General features: G+C 36.3%; 1 protein-coding gene across 1 annotated transcript in view; it reads right to left on the minus strand.

Moving 5' to 3' along the window:
- Positions 1-20,077, minus strand: part of kl-5 (male fertility factor kl5) — a 243,383-nt gene that overhangs the window by 198,125 nt on the left and 25,181 nt on the right. The gene's annotated exons all lie outside the window — the stretch shown is intronic.

Raw genomic sequence — 20,077 nt, forward strand, 5'->3', positions numbered from 1 at the left:
AACAACACATTTGTCCGTTTGCTAAATACAAATAGCACCAACCAACTAGTTAACGTAAATAATCTAAAGTATGAAAAACTCTCGAATTATGAAATAATACAAATAAACCCAGATACCAGAAAACAAGAAGTCATAGCCCAATTACAGAAAAATTTTCCAATACAATTCAAGCCACAATTAACTGAATTATGTTCAAAATATAGTGACGTATTCGGACTTGAAACCGAAGCAGTCACGACAAATAACTTTTATAAACAAACATTGAGACTTAAGGATAATGAACCAGTGTATATTAAAAATTACAGATGCCCACATAGTCATGTTGAGGAAATACAGAAACAGGTTGGCAAATTAATAGATAACAATATTGTTGAACCGTCTGTGTCTGAATACAATAGCCCACTCTTATTAGTACCCAAAAAATCGCTCCCAGGTTCAGATGAGAAAAAATGGAGATTAGTAATTGACTATCGCCAAATAAATAAAAAACTACTGTCCGACAAATTTCCGCTACCTAGAATTGATGACATTCTGGATCAACTAGGTAGAGCTAAATATTTTTCATGCCTTGACTTAATGTCAGGTTTCCATCAGATTGAACTTGAGGAAAGTTCAAGAAACATAACGTCATTTTCAATAAACAATGGTTCATATCGCTTTACGCGACTACCCTTTGGACTAAAGATAGCACCCAATTCATTCCAGAGAATGATGACCATAGCATTCTCAGGGCTAGAACCCACTCAAGCCTTCCTCTATATGGATGATTTAATTGTTATTGGATGTTCAGAGAAACACATGATTAAAAATTTAACCAATGTGTTCGAACTATGCAGAAAAAACAATTTAAAATTGCATCCGCAAAAGTGCAAATTTTTCATGCATGAAGTTACATTCCTTGGTCACAAATGCACAGACAAAGGAATTCTTCCCGATGACAAAAAATATGACGTTATAAAAAACTATCCAGTCCCACATGACGCGGATAGTGCAAGGCGTTTTGTTGCATTTTGCAATTACTATCGACGCTTTATAAAAAACTTCGCCGACTATTCACGGCACATAACTAGTTTATGTAAAAAGAACGTTCCTTTCCAATGGACGAGGGAATGCCAAAACGCATTCCAATATCTAAAAACAAAATTATGTGAACCAACTCTGTTACAATACCCAGACTTCACCAAAGAATTTTGCATAATTACCGATGCTAGCAAACAAGCGTGTGGAGCGGTTTTAACTCAAAACCATAATGGACTCCAACTTCCAATTGCATATGCATCAAGAACATTTACCAAAGGTGAAAGTAACAAGAGTACCACAGAGCAAGAGTTAGCTGCGATCCACTGGGCAATACAACATTTTCGACCATATATATATGGCAAACATTTCGTAGTTAAAACAGACCACAGACCCTTGACATATTTATTTTCAATGGTAAAGCCAAGTTCCAAATTAACACGTATGCGTCTAGAATTAGAAGAATACGACTTCACAGTAGAGTATTTAAAGGGAAAAGACAATCATGTAGCAGATGCGTTATCACGCATAACAATTGACGAATTAAAAGATATACAAAATAAAGTCCTGAAAGTCACTACCAGGCACCAAAGTAGACAAAAATCCTGCGCAGGAGAAAACATTAAAGTAGATACGCCTAAGCAATCTACAGATAAAGCTTCAAAGCCCAATGTATACGAAGTCATTACTAATGACGAAGTACGCAAAGTAGTGACCTTGCATATGAGCTATTCTGAATGTTTATTTAAACATGGGAAAAGGATTATAGCAAGATATGAAGTTAGCGATATATGTATCAATGGAACCTTCGACTTAGGTCAATTCTTCCAAAGGCTTGAATTGCAAGCCGGTATGTATTCAATCAGCGAACTTAAATTGGCACCTTGGGAAAACATCTTTGAACATGTTTCAATTGATGAATTTAAAAATATGGGCAATAAGAAATTGAAAACATTGAGAGTAGCGCTACTCAACCCGGTGACCACAATAACAAATAATAAAGAAAAAGAAGCACTATTGTCTACATTACATGATGATCCAATACAAGGAGGTCATACAGGCATTACAAAAACCTTGGCCAAGGTCAAAAGAAATTATTATTGGAAAGGTATGACTCGAGATATTACTGAGTACATACGCAAATGTCAAAAATGCCAAAAATCAAAGATAACAAAACATAATAAGACCCCTTTAACTATCACTGACACACCTATACATGCCTTCGACAAGGTCATAGTAGACACTATTGGTCCACTTCCCAAGTCAGAAAATGGTAACGAATACGCAGTCACATTAATTTGTGACTTGACTAAATATCTAGTCGCGATTCCAATACCAAATAAAAACGCTAATACAGTAGCTAAGGCAATATTTGAGAATTTTATTCTGAAGTTCGGTCCAATGAAGACGTTCATTACAGACATGGGAACAGAATACAAAAACTCAATAATTAATGACTTGTGCAAATACTTAAAAATCGATAATATAACATCAACTGCACATCATCATCAGACAGTTGGAACAGTAGAAAGAAGCCACAGAACATTTAACGAATATATACGATCCTATATATCAACAGATAAAACTGATTGGGACGTATGGCTCCAATACTTTGTGTACTGTTTCAACACTACCCCCTCTATGGCACATAATTATGCCCCATACGAACTTGTGTTTGGTAAAACAAGTAATTTACCAAAATATTTTAATACAATAAATAATATAGACACTATATACAACATTGAAGATTATGCTAAGGAAAGTAAATATAGACTAGAAATAGCACATAAACGAGCTAGAAATATGCTAGAGAAATATAAGGATAAAAATAAAGAATTATATGACTTAAAAACTAGAGATATAAAATTATCCGTAGGAGATAAAGTTTTATTAAGAAATGAAGTAGGTCATAAACTAGATTTTAAATATACGGGACCCTATAGAGTAGAACAAATAGAAGATAGAGATAATATAGTCATATCAGGGAATAAGAACAAAAAACAAATAGTGTATAAAAATAGACTTAAACGGTATAATACTTGACAAGAATACTTTCATTTGATAAAAAAAAAAATAATAAGTTCGAACAAATAATACAAAATTTTTATAACCTGTTCTATTTTTGTTTATTAAAAATATATTTTTTCTTTGAACACTCTGATTATTAAGAATATATACATTAAAAAAAAATACAAATAAATAAATAAATAATAAAAAAAAATTACTTACAAAAATGACTTCACTATGTACATATGTTACGTCATTTTTCAAAAGGAGGGAGATGTACTATGCGCACTTATCGAAACTCCACTGTATCTAAGTACGAGTGTAGAGGTACACATAAATTATATGTTTGTATACACTGTGACACTTTGTCGCAGTGTTCAAGTAAATATTCAAGTTTAAGTGCATTTGTAACATGATCGCAATTATGCGCTATGCACTTGAAGTGCTGACCACGCGTTTACCCGCTAGCCGTCGCACACATAAGTACATAACAAAGAGCGTGCATTTCGCATTCTCTCTCTGCAACATATGTAATGCATAAGTTACTCATAAGCATATATACATAAGGTAGCTGAGCTGCTGCAGCGCAGCCCCGCTGTTTAGCCTAAGAGTAGCCTTAAGCAATTTTTGTAAAACCAGAAGGGTTTCAGACTTGGAAGCGACATATCTAGTCGCTCCAGGGAAACTACCAAACTAATAAAAATAAACCCTAAAATCAATCATTACACTTTAATTAATGAGCTCAAACAGAGGTACATATATACATATTTATATATATATAAATGCTCTGTTCGTGTCTACATCCTTCATAGACTTGAAAAGTTCTGAACCGTTTAAGCCCAAATTTTTACACAACATGCGTTGAGGTTCCAGCTCGGTTATTGTCTACTTTTGATGTTGATAGCTTATCTGCGGTTGCGAATATATCAATTTTTTTAGCGTTTCCCCGTGCCCCTACTGCTGTGCCCTCTACAGGCAGCCAGCTAAATCAAAGCATTTCCTGTCAAACATTCAAAACATATTGAAAGAAGAAACTTGAAAAGTTCTGAACCGTTTAAGCCCAAATTTGTAGAGAACATGCGTTGAGGTTCCAGCTTGGTTATTGTCTACTTTTGATGTTGATAGCTTATCTGCATTTGGGAATACAGTCGAGTCCCGATAATTCGAAATGGCAAGTGTTTATGGGGAAGACAACAAATTTGCCACCCTTGAGCAATAACTACGAACGCACGAATAGGTCGATTATATGCTGTATTTTATTTTCGTTTTCTCTCTGGTCGGAGCTGCAACTACCGATCGAATGCTTAGTTTTTAACATATATATCAAAACGCTTACAATGTAGCTTAGCATAAAGATAAGGCGACAGAAGAAGAAGAGATAGATAAATAGATGACGAAAGAGAAAAGCTAAGAGCGCAGCAGGTGCAGCCATACACCCATGCGCGCACAATTAGGCGCTAGCGGTCTGCTCCGAACATACTCCCCCCGTTGGAAGAGGTACTGTTTCAACTATATCGGCATCGTGGGGCAGAACGGCTTGATACGCATTTGCGATTTTGTGGCCTCCAATTGGCCAACAACTTTTCCGAAATGGGGTCAAGAAGGCAGCTGGCCTTCCTACGGCAGCAAGTGTGCCACCATCAAAATGATTCCTAGGATCCTTGACGACGGCAGCTGAGACAGACTGAGGAGTTGACGCACTCGGCAGCCCTCCAGACACGATCCAACCAAGTTTGGTGTTCTGAAGGGTTGGCAACGCGCTACCCAAATAAATTTGTCCCGTAGCCATTATTTTGAAGAAGAGTCCAGCACCAATTATAAGATCAATCCGCTCTGACCGATTAAAATGAGGATCAGCAAGCGAAATATTTTGCGGAATTTTCCACGATGTGGCATTTATGTTAAAATGAGGCTGATAATCAGCGATACTGTCAGTCACAACCGCGGAGAATGAGGCACGATAGCTTGCATCCTGGGATTGCGCTACAATGTCGACTGCCGTATCGGAATTCAGAGAGGATTCCCCAATCCCAGCGACTAGGGTATGCGACTTTCTACAATTCAAATTAAGTTGATTCACTAGACGAGACGTTATGAAGTTTAGTTGAGAAGCCGAGTCTAAGAATGCTCGGCAAGGCACAAATTCTCCAGCCTTGTTTCTCAAATATATGATCGCGGTTGGAAGCAACACGTAATCAACAGGCAAAATATCTGTGGGGCTTGGTGGAGGGTTCGATGAACGGTGATTAGGTTGGGATGATGAATGCGATGATGAATGCGATGATGAATGTGATGATGCTGGCTGAGAGTTGGGAAATGGATCGGATGATAGAGATAAGGTGGTGGATGGTACAGATGGGTCCTGATTAAAATGCAACAATGAGTGGTGCTTCATATGACAGTATCTGCAGTGCGTTGACTTGCATTGCTGCAACCTATGCCCCTTGCGCAAACAGTTGAGGCACAGGTGCAACTTCTTTGCTTCTCTAAATCGCAGATTCGGGGTCAAATTTAGAAATCGAGAGCACTTTGGCAAATAATGATCCCTCGCATCACAAAACGTACATAGGGGAAGATTTGAGCTACCAACTGAAGCAATGAAGCTATACCCATGCAGGGCTTTTCCCACCTGCCGGCTTGGTGTTTGCGTTACCAAGGCTTGATCCGAATTTTCCATAATCCTACACCTCCTTTGCAAGAACGACTCCATAGAATCCCACGTAGCTAGGTTGTTGATGGACAAATCCTCCTCCCATTTTTCCCGCATCCTCTGATCGAGCTTCCGTGCGACGATGTGAATCAGCAATCCGTCCAAGATTTGTTGCGTAGTGGCCAGGGTACGGATTGCTCGCAGATGCGAATTCATGCAATCGCTTAACTCCCGTAGACCCTTGGCTGATCCCTTCTCGACACCTTTTAACCCAAATATTGCCTGTACGTGTGCCTGAAAATGTAGAACTTTATTATCAAATCGATTTTTGAGTAAGTCCAAAGCCTTTGTATAATTGGCATTCGAGGGCTCAAGCGAAAGTATGGTCTCTAGAGCCACACCGCCTAAACTTGACCTTAGATATTGCAATTTTTCAATATCATTTAGCTCTTCGTCGTTTCCGATGACCGTGCTGAACGTTGCAATAAAATCCGGCCAATCAGAGTAGGATCCATGGAACCGAGCTATCTCCAAAATTGGCAACCGAGGCTTCCTAGATCGGAAAGAAAGATCCGGATGATTAAAATTGTCTATGGAAGTTGAATTTGCAGCGGTTGCAGCCGGCAATTGAGATTTGCGAAGCGCCGCTAAACCTCGATTTATTTTCGCCTTCACATCCATGAACGCCGTGGAGAACTCAATCCGATGGTCGCTTGCTATCTCCGAAAAGTCCAATTTTTCCAGCGAAGTCTGTGCGGAATCAAAGGCCAAATTTAATGAATTAATCCACTCCAGTCGCGCCAGTAAATCAGCTTCATCAAACTGATCTACCGTCTCCGGATTTATGAAATAATTCATCGAGCTCAATTGCCGCAAAAGGGATTGGGCCTTGGCTCGGTAAAAGTCCACGTCACTTGGCGGCTCATTTTGATGCTGAACCGAATTTTCCGTATTAGCCATCTTTATTTTCTCACGCGAAAAGATTTAATTAAGGGAAAATGTCTGACCGCTTCGGTATATAGGAACCCGCGCATATTTAGGTTAATCAGCGTCACCAAGATGCAACGGAACCTCGACAATGTTGTTATTGTAATTGTCTGCCTCGAAACAGCGGAGTTTTGGCACACACACGTCTATGCTATATATGCATAAGTATATATATGTTCAATAGGCGCTATTAACGACGCTTAAGCGCGATCCACCTTTCTGTACAATGTTTGGCACAACACAGCTTTTGTTAAACAGCGCGATTAAACCGAAAATCAGCGGCCGGCTATATGCACTCAGCTTGTTATGTACAAGGTATGTGTGTATGTGAGTCTGCTTGTGTGCTTATGACCGAATGCCAGTAAGCGACAGCGAAGCAAAGCGATTTGTTTAAACGATATTAAACAACGAACACCGGGTTGCAGGCTCCGAACCAAAAGATCACGTCGGGGTCACCAAAATGTTTATGGGGAAGACAACAAATTTGCCACCCTTGAGCAATAACTACGAACGCACGAATAGGTCGATTATATGCTGTATTTTATTTTCGTTTTCTCTCTGGTCGGAGCTGCAACTACCGATCGAATGCTTAGTTTTTAACATATATATCAAAACGCTTACAATGTAGCTTAGCATAAAGATAAGGCGACATAAGAAGAAGAGATAGATAAATAGATGACGAAAGAGAAAAGCTAAGAGCGCAGCAGGTGCAGCCATACACCCATGCGCGCACAATTAAGCGCTAGTGGTCTGCTCCGAACAGCAAGGGGATCACTTTTTTTACGAATTAGACGGGAATTCGATTTATCGAGATTTCTATTTAAAGGGGCTCAAAAATGAAAGAGTCGAATAAACGGGGTTTTTACATTTCACATCATGTTTACAAATGTATTTAGCTTTATTAAAATTAAACAATCATAATAAATATGTATATTCGTTTGTACGTTTTTCAAATTAAAGGAAAATTAAACAAAAAATTAACAAACAAAATTAAGCAGAAACATTAAATTATTAAAAATGAAAATTCAAGATTTCAAATAATTGGTAATTTTTTATTGCTTCGTGTTTTTTTCTTATATTTTTTCCATTGCGTTTTCTAAGCCTATTAGGTTGTCAAACACACTATTTGGCACATCATGAGTCGAAAAATAATGTTTAAGTTGAGGAATTAATGCTCTGGTTTGTAAATTCTATAAAATTTCTTCTCCGTTCTGATGCCTGCAAAATCTAACGTCGCTTTAGCTACAAAATATTTCGCATCGCATTACGATTTATAAGAGGTTTCGAAACAAAATTACAATTTATAAGAGGTTCAATATTCTTTGCGTTGCGCCAAATACTACGAATTAACGAGGGGACCAAAATGTTTGGAATTTTTACGAATTAACGAGTTTTTTTCAAGGGGACAGAATTTTTTACGAATTATCGCAATTTTCGATTTAGCGGGGTACGAATTATCGGGATTCGACTGTATATCACTTTTTTTCGCGTTTCTCCGTGCCCCTACTGCTGCGCCTTCTACAGGCAGCCAGCTGAATCAAAGCATTTCCTGTCAAACATTCAAAACATATTGAAAGAAGAAATTGGAGATACAAATTTTATTTTTTTGTTCAGGTTCAGTAAGAAACGAAGTCATGCCACCAAAGAAGTCGAGATTGGGTCGTCGTATTCGCAATGCAGAAGCAAAAAGACGTAAGATTACGAATATGACTGACGAAGAACGGCCCTCCATCCGAGAGACTGAGCGGCTGCGCGATGAACTTTTACTCATACAGGTTAATGGTTAGGAGGACCGATTGCAATCATATATTGAAATGTCGTCAGTTGTTTCATTAGTACATTGTCGATATGTATGCAAAAATTGACACAGAACGTTTGCTGTTCCTCCGATTGAATCAGAAGAAACTTAGGTCCGAGGAATATATCCATTTGCGGGATGCTGTGATGAATGACCGTAATACAACCAACGTTGGAAAGCTCACGATTTTGCAATCCTCATACATAGGTAGTCCACGCCACATGCAGGAATATGCTCATGATGCCATGGCATATGTTCGTTGCTACGGCCGTCCAGACTTATTTATCACCTTCACATGCAATCCAGCTTGGGACGAGATAGTGCAGCTGTTATTTCCTGGACAATCGTCTAGGGATAGGCATGACATCACAGGCCGTGTTTTCAGATAAAAGCTCAAGTCACTGATGGATTTCATTGTGAAAAATGGAGTATTTGGATCTGTGCAGTGCTGGATGTATTCAGTAGAATGGCAGAAGAGAGGATTGCCGCATGCGCACATACTGATTTGGCTGTATGATAAAATTACTCCAGACGAAATCGACGATGTTATATGCACTGAGATTCCACGGGCCGAGTTTGATACGGATTTGCATGAAGTTGTCATCAAGAACATGATCCATGGCCCTTGTGGTACCCTCAACCCATGTTCACCATGAATGGTAGACGGGAAGTGTTCCAAGCGATATCCTCGAGCATTTACAGCCAACACCGTAACAGGGGACGATGGATATCCTCTGTATAGGAGACGGTCAACTGAAGATGGAGGGACTTCGGCAACTTTAAACATGAGAATTGGTGATATTGAGGTAGACAATCGTTGGGTGGTTCCATACTCACCACTTTTGTCAAAATCATCAACGTAGAATATTGCAATTCCGTGAAATCGATTAAATATATCTGCAAGTACGTGAATAAAGGCAGCGATATGGCAGTTTTTGGTGTTCAGGCAGAAAATGGTGACAGCAATGCAGTACGAGTTGTCGATGAAATATCTCAATACCAGGCTGGAAGATACATAAGCAGCAACGAGGCTGCATGGAAAATTTGTTCGTTCCCCATTCATGAACGCTATCCAGCTTTAGTTCACTTGGCAGTCCATTTGGAGAATGGTCAACGTGTCTATTTCACATAAAGAAATGTGCAAGAAAGAGTCCTGAATCCGCCAGCGACAACTCTGACTGCCTTCTTCAACTTATGCCAGGAAGATGATTTTGCCGGAACCTTGATGTATTCAGCAGTGCCCTCTTAACCACAATATGCCACAGAGAAACGTGGCAGGGTACAGCTAGTTAAAAAATAATTATAATACTTTTTTAACAACTTCCCAAATTTTTTCAGATTGCCAGACAATTTTGAAGTCCTGCAACAAATCAATTTATTTTCTGTCGACAAAATGTTATGTGCTAAGAAGGCCGAAATAGCCCATATCCTCGAACACTTCGAGCTGGAGTCTAGTAATATTAAAGAGATTTTGTTTCAGTATAAAAACGTCCATCTGATAAAATGGTATAATGTAATGGAAACAACAAGTTTTTGGGCTGAAGATTCGAAATATACGGATGCAGCAGGCAACAAAAATTTTTCGGCACTGGCATCATTTGCGGTAAGCCTGTTATCGTTCCCATGGTCGAACGCAGAGGTGGAAAGAGTATTCAGCCAAATGAACAATGTAAAAACTAAGCTTAGAAACAAAATGGCTGTTCAATTTTACATAAAAGGTATTTTATCTGCTCAACTCATATTTTAGATTATTAATAACATTAACTTTTATTTTTGCAGATACGAACTTCGCCGAGAAAATAAGTGCTATCACAATTATGAAGTGCCAGCGGCATGCCTGAAAAAAAAGGAACTACCCAGACATACACAAATTCAGCTGGAGAAGAGGAGATAATTGAAGAACTTGATATGTTGGCAAAAATAATTAAATAATTAATAAAAAATATTGTTTCACTACTCTAGCGTTTTTTTTTTAGCTATCATTAAAATTAGCTAGCTATTTTAGCTATTTCTAGCCTTTTTCAAGGGTTGGTTTAGCTTTTTTATGACCTGAAGAGTTGGTAATACTGCTCCTGACTTGCTCCCCTCGCCTTTGCCTAACGCTGCTCCCAACGCCTTTCACAGATCAGCCTCTGCAAATTAGTTCACCGTGATCGGGGGGATCTCCGACTGCCGCTCTGACGATCTTTGACGCACTGCCTCCTGGACTACAGTCGCTACTTCTACAAGCGTCTGCCTTGCACGTTTTCCAACTTCTCACTAGCTTTCTCAAACGACGACTCCCTTACTTCTAGCTTTTTTATTCCGTCTTAAAACTATCGGCTATTATTATTTAAATATCGAAACTGATTATGATAACAATATGTTTAGTGTTTGAAGAGTGTTATGCATGCACATATGTACATATGTATGTACATATGTATATCAGCGGTCCGCGAGGGAACCATACCCTGCTGTACCGCGTGTCTTCAATAGGCCACTCTCATCAACGCGCCGACTGCGGCGACGCTCTGCCGACTGCGACTTCTACTTTGATGCTCTGCCAACGATACAGTTACGGCGGTAGTCTAGACGGCAGTTCCATGGCCCGGCCTTTGAGAAATTTGTTGATGAAACATCGATGAATTTGTTGAAGAATCATCGATTAACTGTTGATGAACTTTTATTGATGACAGCTTTGGACATGTCTATGTTAAATAAAGCAACTGTTTGTATGGCCTGTCATCGATAAAAAATCAACGGCACCCCTTTGACTGTTGATGAATTACTGATGACAGGTACTGCAGGATACTGACTTGGCTTTAAAACGATCAATGTCTTGAAGTGCACATCAGAGAACTGCAAAAATCACTATTTTCTTGATTTAATCATACGCGAACTTTTTCAATCAACTCAACTCACTGAACAAAACACAGTGATGAGTAAAAATCAACTCATTTTGCCGTACGCATGATTCCGATCAAAAAAATGAGCATGTGTTGACGAAAGCATATCCCTGCAGTACCTGTCATCAGTAATTCATCAACGTTTCATCAACAGCGAAGGGGGTGCTGTTGATGATTCATCGAAGACAGGCCATACAAACTGTTGATGAATTTAACATGGACATGTCCTAGGCTGTCATCAATAGAAATTCATCAACAATAAATCGATGATTCATCATCAATTCATCGATGTATTGTTGATGACACATCGATGTTTCATCAACAATAAATCGATGATTCATCAACAATTCATCATCAATTCATCGATGTTTTGTTGATGAAACATCGATTTTTCATCATCAATTCATCGATGTTTCATCAACAATTAATCAATGAATCATCAACAATAAATCAATTACAAAACATAATTAAGGGATTTCATATTTCAATTCATTCACTTTTTTCATATTCTATTAAAAAGTAACATAATAAAATTAAAATTATACATTAAATAATAAAAATAGTTAAATTAAAAATAGTTCTATTAATCATAATACAAAATAAATTAAAAATAATAATAATGATTATAATAATAATAAAATAATAATAATAAACATGAAAAATTAAGTATTGAGGTACTGGAAAACGCTCGGACCGCATTCTTAAACGCCATCATCCCTTTTCCTTTTTTTGTGTTGTGCCTCCAAATTTTTTGCGCAACGAAGGCGTTTAGTCAACAGTTTGGCAGCTGGCTCCGTTGCATCAACTTGACCTATTGCATCTGAAAAAGGAAAATATGGAAAATAAATCGAAATCAAAATCTAAAAACAAATACATAATTACCTAAGAGTGCTGAGTAGAACTTCTTATGGTCTCGAAGCCTTTTCTTACACTTCGCACCATCGATGTTGTACTCTAAGTACAATAGCTGCATGCAGACACGAAGTGGGAGAAGGGGAAGATGTACACAAAATAGAAGACAGAATTGATACGACAGTAAACTTTTTTAAATCTTTAAATAAAAACTCACCTGATATATAATTTAAATTATCGAAAACTGAACAGAATATGTACATATACATATGTATGTATAATTTTTTTTTTTCAAATTTGGCCTGCGCACACTTCTTACTTAGCTCACTGTTTAACTGCAAGTGAAAACACGAAAAAGGAAAAGAAAAAAAAGGACCGTGCCAACAACAACACGAACAACGATCCGGAAAAACGGATCCTCAAGTCCGTTTTTTTCTCTTATTGTTCGTTTCGTTTCACAAAGTCCCGTTTGGCTAACTTGTGTCCGAGTGTTCTGCTTCCATTGGAAACAGGGTATGAAGGATATATCCGACTAGGCAAAAAGTTACTTAAAATGTAATTGCAACTCAAACTATTTATTCGATATCCAATTATTTTTTCATTCGCGTTTTATATTTAAAGAATATTTATTTCTAATACTATCATTATAATTGTTCATGATAATATATTATACACATATAAATGCTAAATTTCCAGGGTGCGAAACAGTTGGTTCGATTTTAATTGTTAACTTATTTTGCTTTTGGCTCATCTCGCTCGTTTGAAGAGTGAGTGAGACAGTGAGAGAGACAATCACCATGGCAACATTAGAGCGTAGGCTCCGTACAAGTCGCAGCCGGCAGAGCGTCGACTCGGTAGAAGTCGCAGTCGGCAGAGCGTCTACTCTATAGAAGTCGCAGTTGATGACGGGTTGATGACAGTGGCTATTGATGACACGTGGTACTGCAGGGTAGCGAAAAGATGACACGAAGTGAGCATTACGAATGCATGTACAGTAACAACTTCTATGCGAGCTTCTTTAAGCTTGTTGTTGCTTGTTTTTTTTTCCTCCTTTTTAGTCAAATTTGAAATCAAAATGCGACAAACCAATGAATATGTTTTAATATAATTTCTTAATTTTCTTTAGTATGTAAATATAAAACATAATTAAGATTAATATAAATTTAAAATCAAAATGCGACGAACCAATGAATATGTTCCTTATTTATTTTAAAATAAAATTAAAACATGAAAATAAACGCTCTGTTGTGAAATCATTTTCATTGTGTTGTGTTTCACCACTAAGCAACTTAATGGTTGCAGTCAACACTGCTTCACCCCAGAAGCTTTTATCTAATTTTGCACCATTAACCATGGCGCGGGCTTTCTCTGTAATGGTTTGTATCATTTGTTCAGATACTTCATTTAATTGAGGTGTGTGTGGTACTGTCAGGTGGTACGTGATTCCTTTCTTAACACAGAAATTACGCATTTCATTTGATAAATATTCTTTACCATTATCAATATACAAATTAACTACTTTGAAATTAAAGTGTGCTTCACTTTTCGCTACAAAATCTTTAAACATATTAAATACATCTGACTTATGCTGAATCAAGTATGTGACACAATAATGTGTGAATTCATCCAAAAAAATAACAAAATAGTTCTTCTCATGTAAAGAAACAGGTGTAATAGGTCCACACACGTCAGAATGTATTACAAACAGGGCTCTCGCAATATGTCTTTTATCCTTAAATTTGTTAAACGGAAGCCTAGCTTGCTTTCCACTCAAACAAGGTTCACATATCTCCTCTGATAACTTTAAACTATTAATAAGGCTTGTGTCATTAAATAAGTTGTTTTTCTTTATTTCTAATAGTTTAGCATTGCTAATATGCCCTAACCTCTCATGCCTTAATCTATAATTGTTGGCTTCTTTACAAGCAATATATGCTTACAATTCAATTATTGGTACATTGTTTAACATACCTCAATCCTTTATGATTGTCATTCCATTCTTCGATATGGTGACACCATCACTGTCAAACTGGGTTGTCAAACCAGCCTCTTATAGCCGCTTGACCGATATGAGGTTTCCAGCAGCCTCCTCGCAATACAACACATCCTCCAGTGTTATTTCATAGGCATTCTTGGCCTTGCTTAGCCACAGCGATCTTTAATGGCGGTTTCTGGTCCATATAATCAGCATACAGGGAATCATCATTTATGAAGTGGTCACTCGCTCCAGAATCAATAATAAAGTTGTATTTATCCGTGACACAGTTACTTAACATGAATGCAAGTCCATGTGATATGGTGGTTTGAGCTTGTCTATTGTCGTTTTCTTTTTCATTTGGAATTTTTATTTATTTTTATTTTCAAGAAAAAAAAAAACTCAAAAATGCAATTGCAATAGTATGGACTTCGCAGAAAAAAAAAAAAAATAATAATTTCACAAGAATTTGCAATGCTATATATATTGTGACATATTCACACATTCCGTTATGTTCCAAGAAATATGAATCTGCAGCGTAGGCGATCCCACGCTGAACCAATGTAAACAATCCACATCCGGAGCAAGCAATGCTCCTTCTCAATAACATAAATAATTCAATATCCCAAGCGAGCGATCTCGCTCCCCAACTTTTGTAAACAAAGGGCAGTATAAGTGAGATTTTTGTCACAATAATTTAGTCTTAAGCTGAGATCATTTGAATAAAGACGTGAAGCGGAATATTCGTTTTATTAATTCAACTTAGCGTTGTCCTTAGTCAACTGACGGGACATTAATTCGACTCACAACACAGAAACATTTTACTGGCGCAGTCGGTAGGATACAAAAAGTATCCGAAAAAAAGAACCTCGAGTGAAAAATAAATTAAATTTTATAATTCAGTTCTCGAAAAATAATTACGCAAAATATTTTAAAACACTTCAACTTGGATTATAATTCCAATTCGGTTGTCCAACAAAAAGTGGAAGAACAAAACAAAACAAAAACACAATAAGTCCAACGGCATCTAACAGTTAATAACAACAAATAAATTTTAAGAAAATTAATTTAAACAAACACTTCAACTTTAAAAAGTGAAATCAAAAATAAACTAAAATAAATTTTTATTTTACTATAACAACAAATTTACTACAACAATGGCACATCCAGTTATCGCCGCACCCCAAATCGTTGCACTAAGCGACAACAACCTTGCTGAAGCTCGTCGGCAACTAAAAGACATCATGCCATTTAAGGGTGATCCAGAAACTCTCTACACTTTCGTCAGCAGAGTGGACTATGTAATTTCACTCTACCAAACTAATGATGTGCGACAACAGAGGATTCTTCTTGGAGCCATCGAAAGAAACTTGGACGGACACGTAGATCGAGACTAGTTGCAGAATTTAAACCCCAAACACCGAACTACAAACTACTGGAGAACTTCAGGGAGACACTTTACAAGAGAAATCTGAGAGCATTCTGCGAAGAAGCAGAAAGACGACGTCAAGTACTAATTTCGAAATTGCATCTAGAAGGTAACCAGCCAGATTTTCTTATTTATATTTAGGCGATTAAAGATTCCATTAAAATATTGATCAGAAAATTACCAATACAATTATTCACTATTTTGGCTCATCATGATCATTAATCACTATCGCACAAAATGAGGGAATATATGAAGAACATGTTAATTTTGAATTAAATAAAATTCCAGAAAATCGTAATAAATACTCAAACCCCAATCTGAATTCTAAACCACACAAATTCAATATAAATACACAAGCCCAACATCGACCAAGTTACCCGCAATATTCTCAACCATTCCAACCTAATTTTAATCAATACACGCAATCATTTAGACCCACCTATACACAACAGATACCTTACAACCAAACTATGTGGCCAAATCATTTCGGACCCAACCAATACATGAACACACAACCATTTACTCACAAAAATCCTTTTCCACAATATTCAAATAAAATTCAAAATCCTCAAACAGCACATTTTAAAGGAAATACATACCCTCAACAACAACAACAAAAAAATACTAACTTCCCGGTTACCAAACGACTAAGACCATCGGACAGTGAACAAACCAAAATGTCTATTGACGAATTGAGATTTCAAGACGCACACGAACACGAATATGAAGAAATACAACCTAATTATTATGAACAACAGTATTATGACCACAATCAATACCATAGGTTGATTAATGAACAACAAGAGCAACAACAGGTCCAATACACCCAAAATAAAGATGAACAAAACCTAAATAGCTCAGAACCAAACGAAAATTTTCGGTTAACAGCCCCGGACAACACCAAAACGTAGAAATAGCATACAAAGGTTGCACATACAATTGCCTTATAGACACAGGATCCACAATAAATATGAGCAATAAAAATATATTTTGTCTTTCTATTTAAAATACTATATGCGAAGTTTTGACATCAAATGGCCCTATTACATTGAACAATTTAATTATGTTACCCAGCAATAGTATTTTTAAAACAAATGAACCATTTTATGTACACAATTTTTCTAATAATTATGATATACTAATTGGCAGAAAATTGTTGAAAAATGCACAATCAATTATAAATTACAAAATTAGCACAGTTACCCTTTTCGATAAAACATATAAATTAATAACTTCCAAATCAGAAAAAACCAACATTTTTATATCCAAAAGGCAATAGAACCAATTAAAAAATCACCTTAGGAATCAATAAAAAATTGATTTGTATTGTTTTGATTAGGTCACCTGAATCAGGAGGAAACTTCAAGGTTGAAAGGTTTATTAAATAAATTCAAAAATCTTCAATATGAAAAGGAGACAATCTAACATTTACAAATACCATTAAACACGTACTAAATACAACACATAACTCCCCAATTTATTCAAAACAGTACCCACTTGCACAAGCGCACGAAATTGAAGTCGATAACCAAGTACAGGAAATGCTTAATCAGGGATAATTAGGGAAAGTAATTAACTATACAATAGTCCTACCTGGGTAGTACCCAAAAAACCTGATGCATCTGGAAAAATTAAGCATAGAGTAGTAATTGATTATAGAAAGCTAAATGAAATAACTATTCCCAAAAGATATCCTATACCAAACATGGACGAAATCCTTGGTAAACTAGGTAAATGCCAATATTTTACAATTATCGATTTGGCAAAGGGATTTCAGCAAATAGAAATGGACTCAGAATCAATACCTAAAACTGCATTCTCCACCAAAAGCGGTCATTACGAATACCTTCGAATGTCATTTGGCCTTAGAAATGCACCTGCTACTTTTCAAAGGTGTATGAATAATATCCTTCGACCGTTGCTCAATAAACACTGTTTAGTGTATTTAGATGACATCATAATTTTTTCCACATCCCTTACCGAACATTTAAATTCATTACGGCTAGTTTTTCCAAACGTGCAGAAGCAAATTTAAAGCTAGTTTTCTTGGACACATCGTAACCCCCAATGGTATAAAACCAAACCCCCTTAAAGTTAAAGCCATAGTTTCATATCCAATTCCAACAAAAGTAAAAGAGATCAGAGCTTTCCTTGGATTAACCGGTTATTATCGTAAATTTATCCCAAACTACGCAGACATAGCAAAACCAATGACCAAATGTTTAAAAAAATATCGATTACATAGAAGCATTCAAAAAACTTAAAACATTAATAATTAGAGAACCAATTCTCCAATTACCCGATTTCGAAAAAAAATTCACTTTAACCACAGATGCCAGTAATCTAGCCCTTGGAGCCGTACTTTCTCAAAATGGTCATCCTATATCCTTTATTAACAGAACTCTTAATGAACATGAATTAAATTACAGTGCTATCGAAAAGGAATTACTTGCCATTGTTTGGGCCACTAAAACTTTTCGACATTATTTACTAGGACGACATTTCCTCATTGCTAGTGACCATCAACCTCTTAGATGGCTGCATACTTTAAAAGAACCAAATGCCAAGTTACAAAGATGGAAAGCCAAGTTAAACGAATACCAATTTAAAATCGACTATATTAAAGGGAAAGGAAATTCAGTTGCTGATGCATTATCAAAAATTAAAATTGAAGAAAATCACCATAGTGAAGTTACTCAACATAGTGCAGAAGAAGATAATAGTAACCTAATTCATTTAACAGAAAAACCAATAAACTATTTCAAAAAACAAATAATTTTCATTAAATCCGATAACAATAAAGTAGAGCATTCAACAATATTCGGTAACTCCATTACAACAATTCAATATAATGTAATGACACTCGAAAAAGCCAAACAAATTTTACTTTATCATTTTATTCATAAAAACATTACCATTCATATTGAAAGCGATGTAAATTTTGAAATCATTCAAAGAGCACACAGAGAAATTATTAATACCACTTACACTAAAGTAATTCGCAGCCTCCACTTATTAAAGAATGTTTGTTCATACGCCGAATTCAAAGAAATTATACTTCAATCACATGAAAAACTTTTACATCCAGGTATACAGAAAATGACTAAATTATTCAAAGAAAATCACTTTTTTCCAAATAGCCAACTATTAATTCAGAATATAATAAATGAATGCAACATATGCAATTTGGCTAAAACAGAACACGGAAATACCAAAATGCCTCTTAAAATCACACCCAACCCTGAACATTGTCGAGACAAATTTGTGATAGATATTTATTCATCTGAGGGAAAACATTACATCAGTTGCATTGACATTTATTCAAAATTCGCTACACTTGAATATATTAAATCAAAGGATTGGATAGAATGCAGGAACGCACTAATGCGCATTTTTAATCAGTTAGGTAAGCCCAAATTACTAAAGGCAGACAGAGACGGAGCTTTCACCAGCTTGACTCTAAAGCGATGGCTTGAAGCAGAAGGAATTGAATTACAACTTAACATGGCAAAAACCGGTGTAGCAGACGTCGAAAGACTACATAAGAAAATAAATGAAAAAATCCGAATAATCAACTCATCCGATGATGAAGAAGTAAAATTAAGCAAGATAGAGACAATTCTTTACACATACAATCATAAAACAAGAAAGGAAGCTAACTTCGACACGCCGAAGTTTATATTCCCTTGCAGATAGAATTTCGATGACTAGGAATCCATACAATATAATATATATTTATTAATATTAAAAAACAATGAAGTAATGCCTGCTTTCATTTCATTCACCTATACATATTATATTTGCAGTTTTACATTCACAGATTTGCATTTTTCCTCTACATCAAACGATCGTTTGTATGGCACCTATATGATATAGTCGTTCGATTTTCATAAAATTTGACACAAAATTTAAGACTGATATAAAATGGCTATACCTCAAATTTGATGAAAATCTGTTAAAAACTGAAAATGTTATAATTTTTAATTGTCTTAATTTCTCGATCGTTCCTATTGGACCTTTTTGATATAGGAATCCGATTTTCATAAAATTTTACACAAAATTGTAGAGTATAATAAAATGGCTATTTATCAAATTTGATCAAATTCTGTTGAAAACTGAAAATGTTATAATTTTTTTTTGTAAAAATTTTCCGATCATTCCAATGGCAGCTATATGATATATTCGTCTAATCCGGCCCGTTCCGACATATATACGAGTGAGAGTATATAGAAGGCTAACTACAAAGTTTCATTTAGATAGCTTCAAAACTGAGAGACTAGTTTGCGTAGAAACGGACAGACGGACAGACGGACATGGCTAGATCGACTCGGCTGTTGATCCTGATCAAGAATATATATACTTTATATGGTCGGAGATGCCTCCTTCACTGCGTTGCAAACTTCTGACTGAAATTATAATACCCTGCAAGGGTATAAAAATAATAATACCAACAAACAAAAACGCATTCAAAAAAACT

The sequence above is a fragment of the Drosophila serrata genome, unplaced genomic scaffold, assembly GCF_035046125.1.
Source record: "Drosophila serrata isolate PLE 108 unplaced genomic scaffold, ASM3504612v1 contig_92, whole genome shotgun sequence".
In the NCBI taxonomy this organism is placed as follows: Eukaryota; Metazoa; Arthropoda; class Insecta; order Diptera; family Drosophilidae; genus Drosophila; species Drosophila serrata.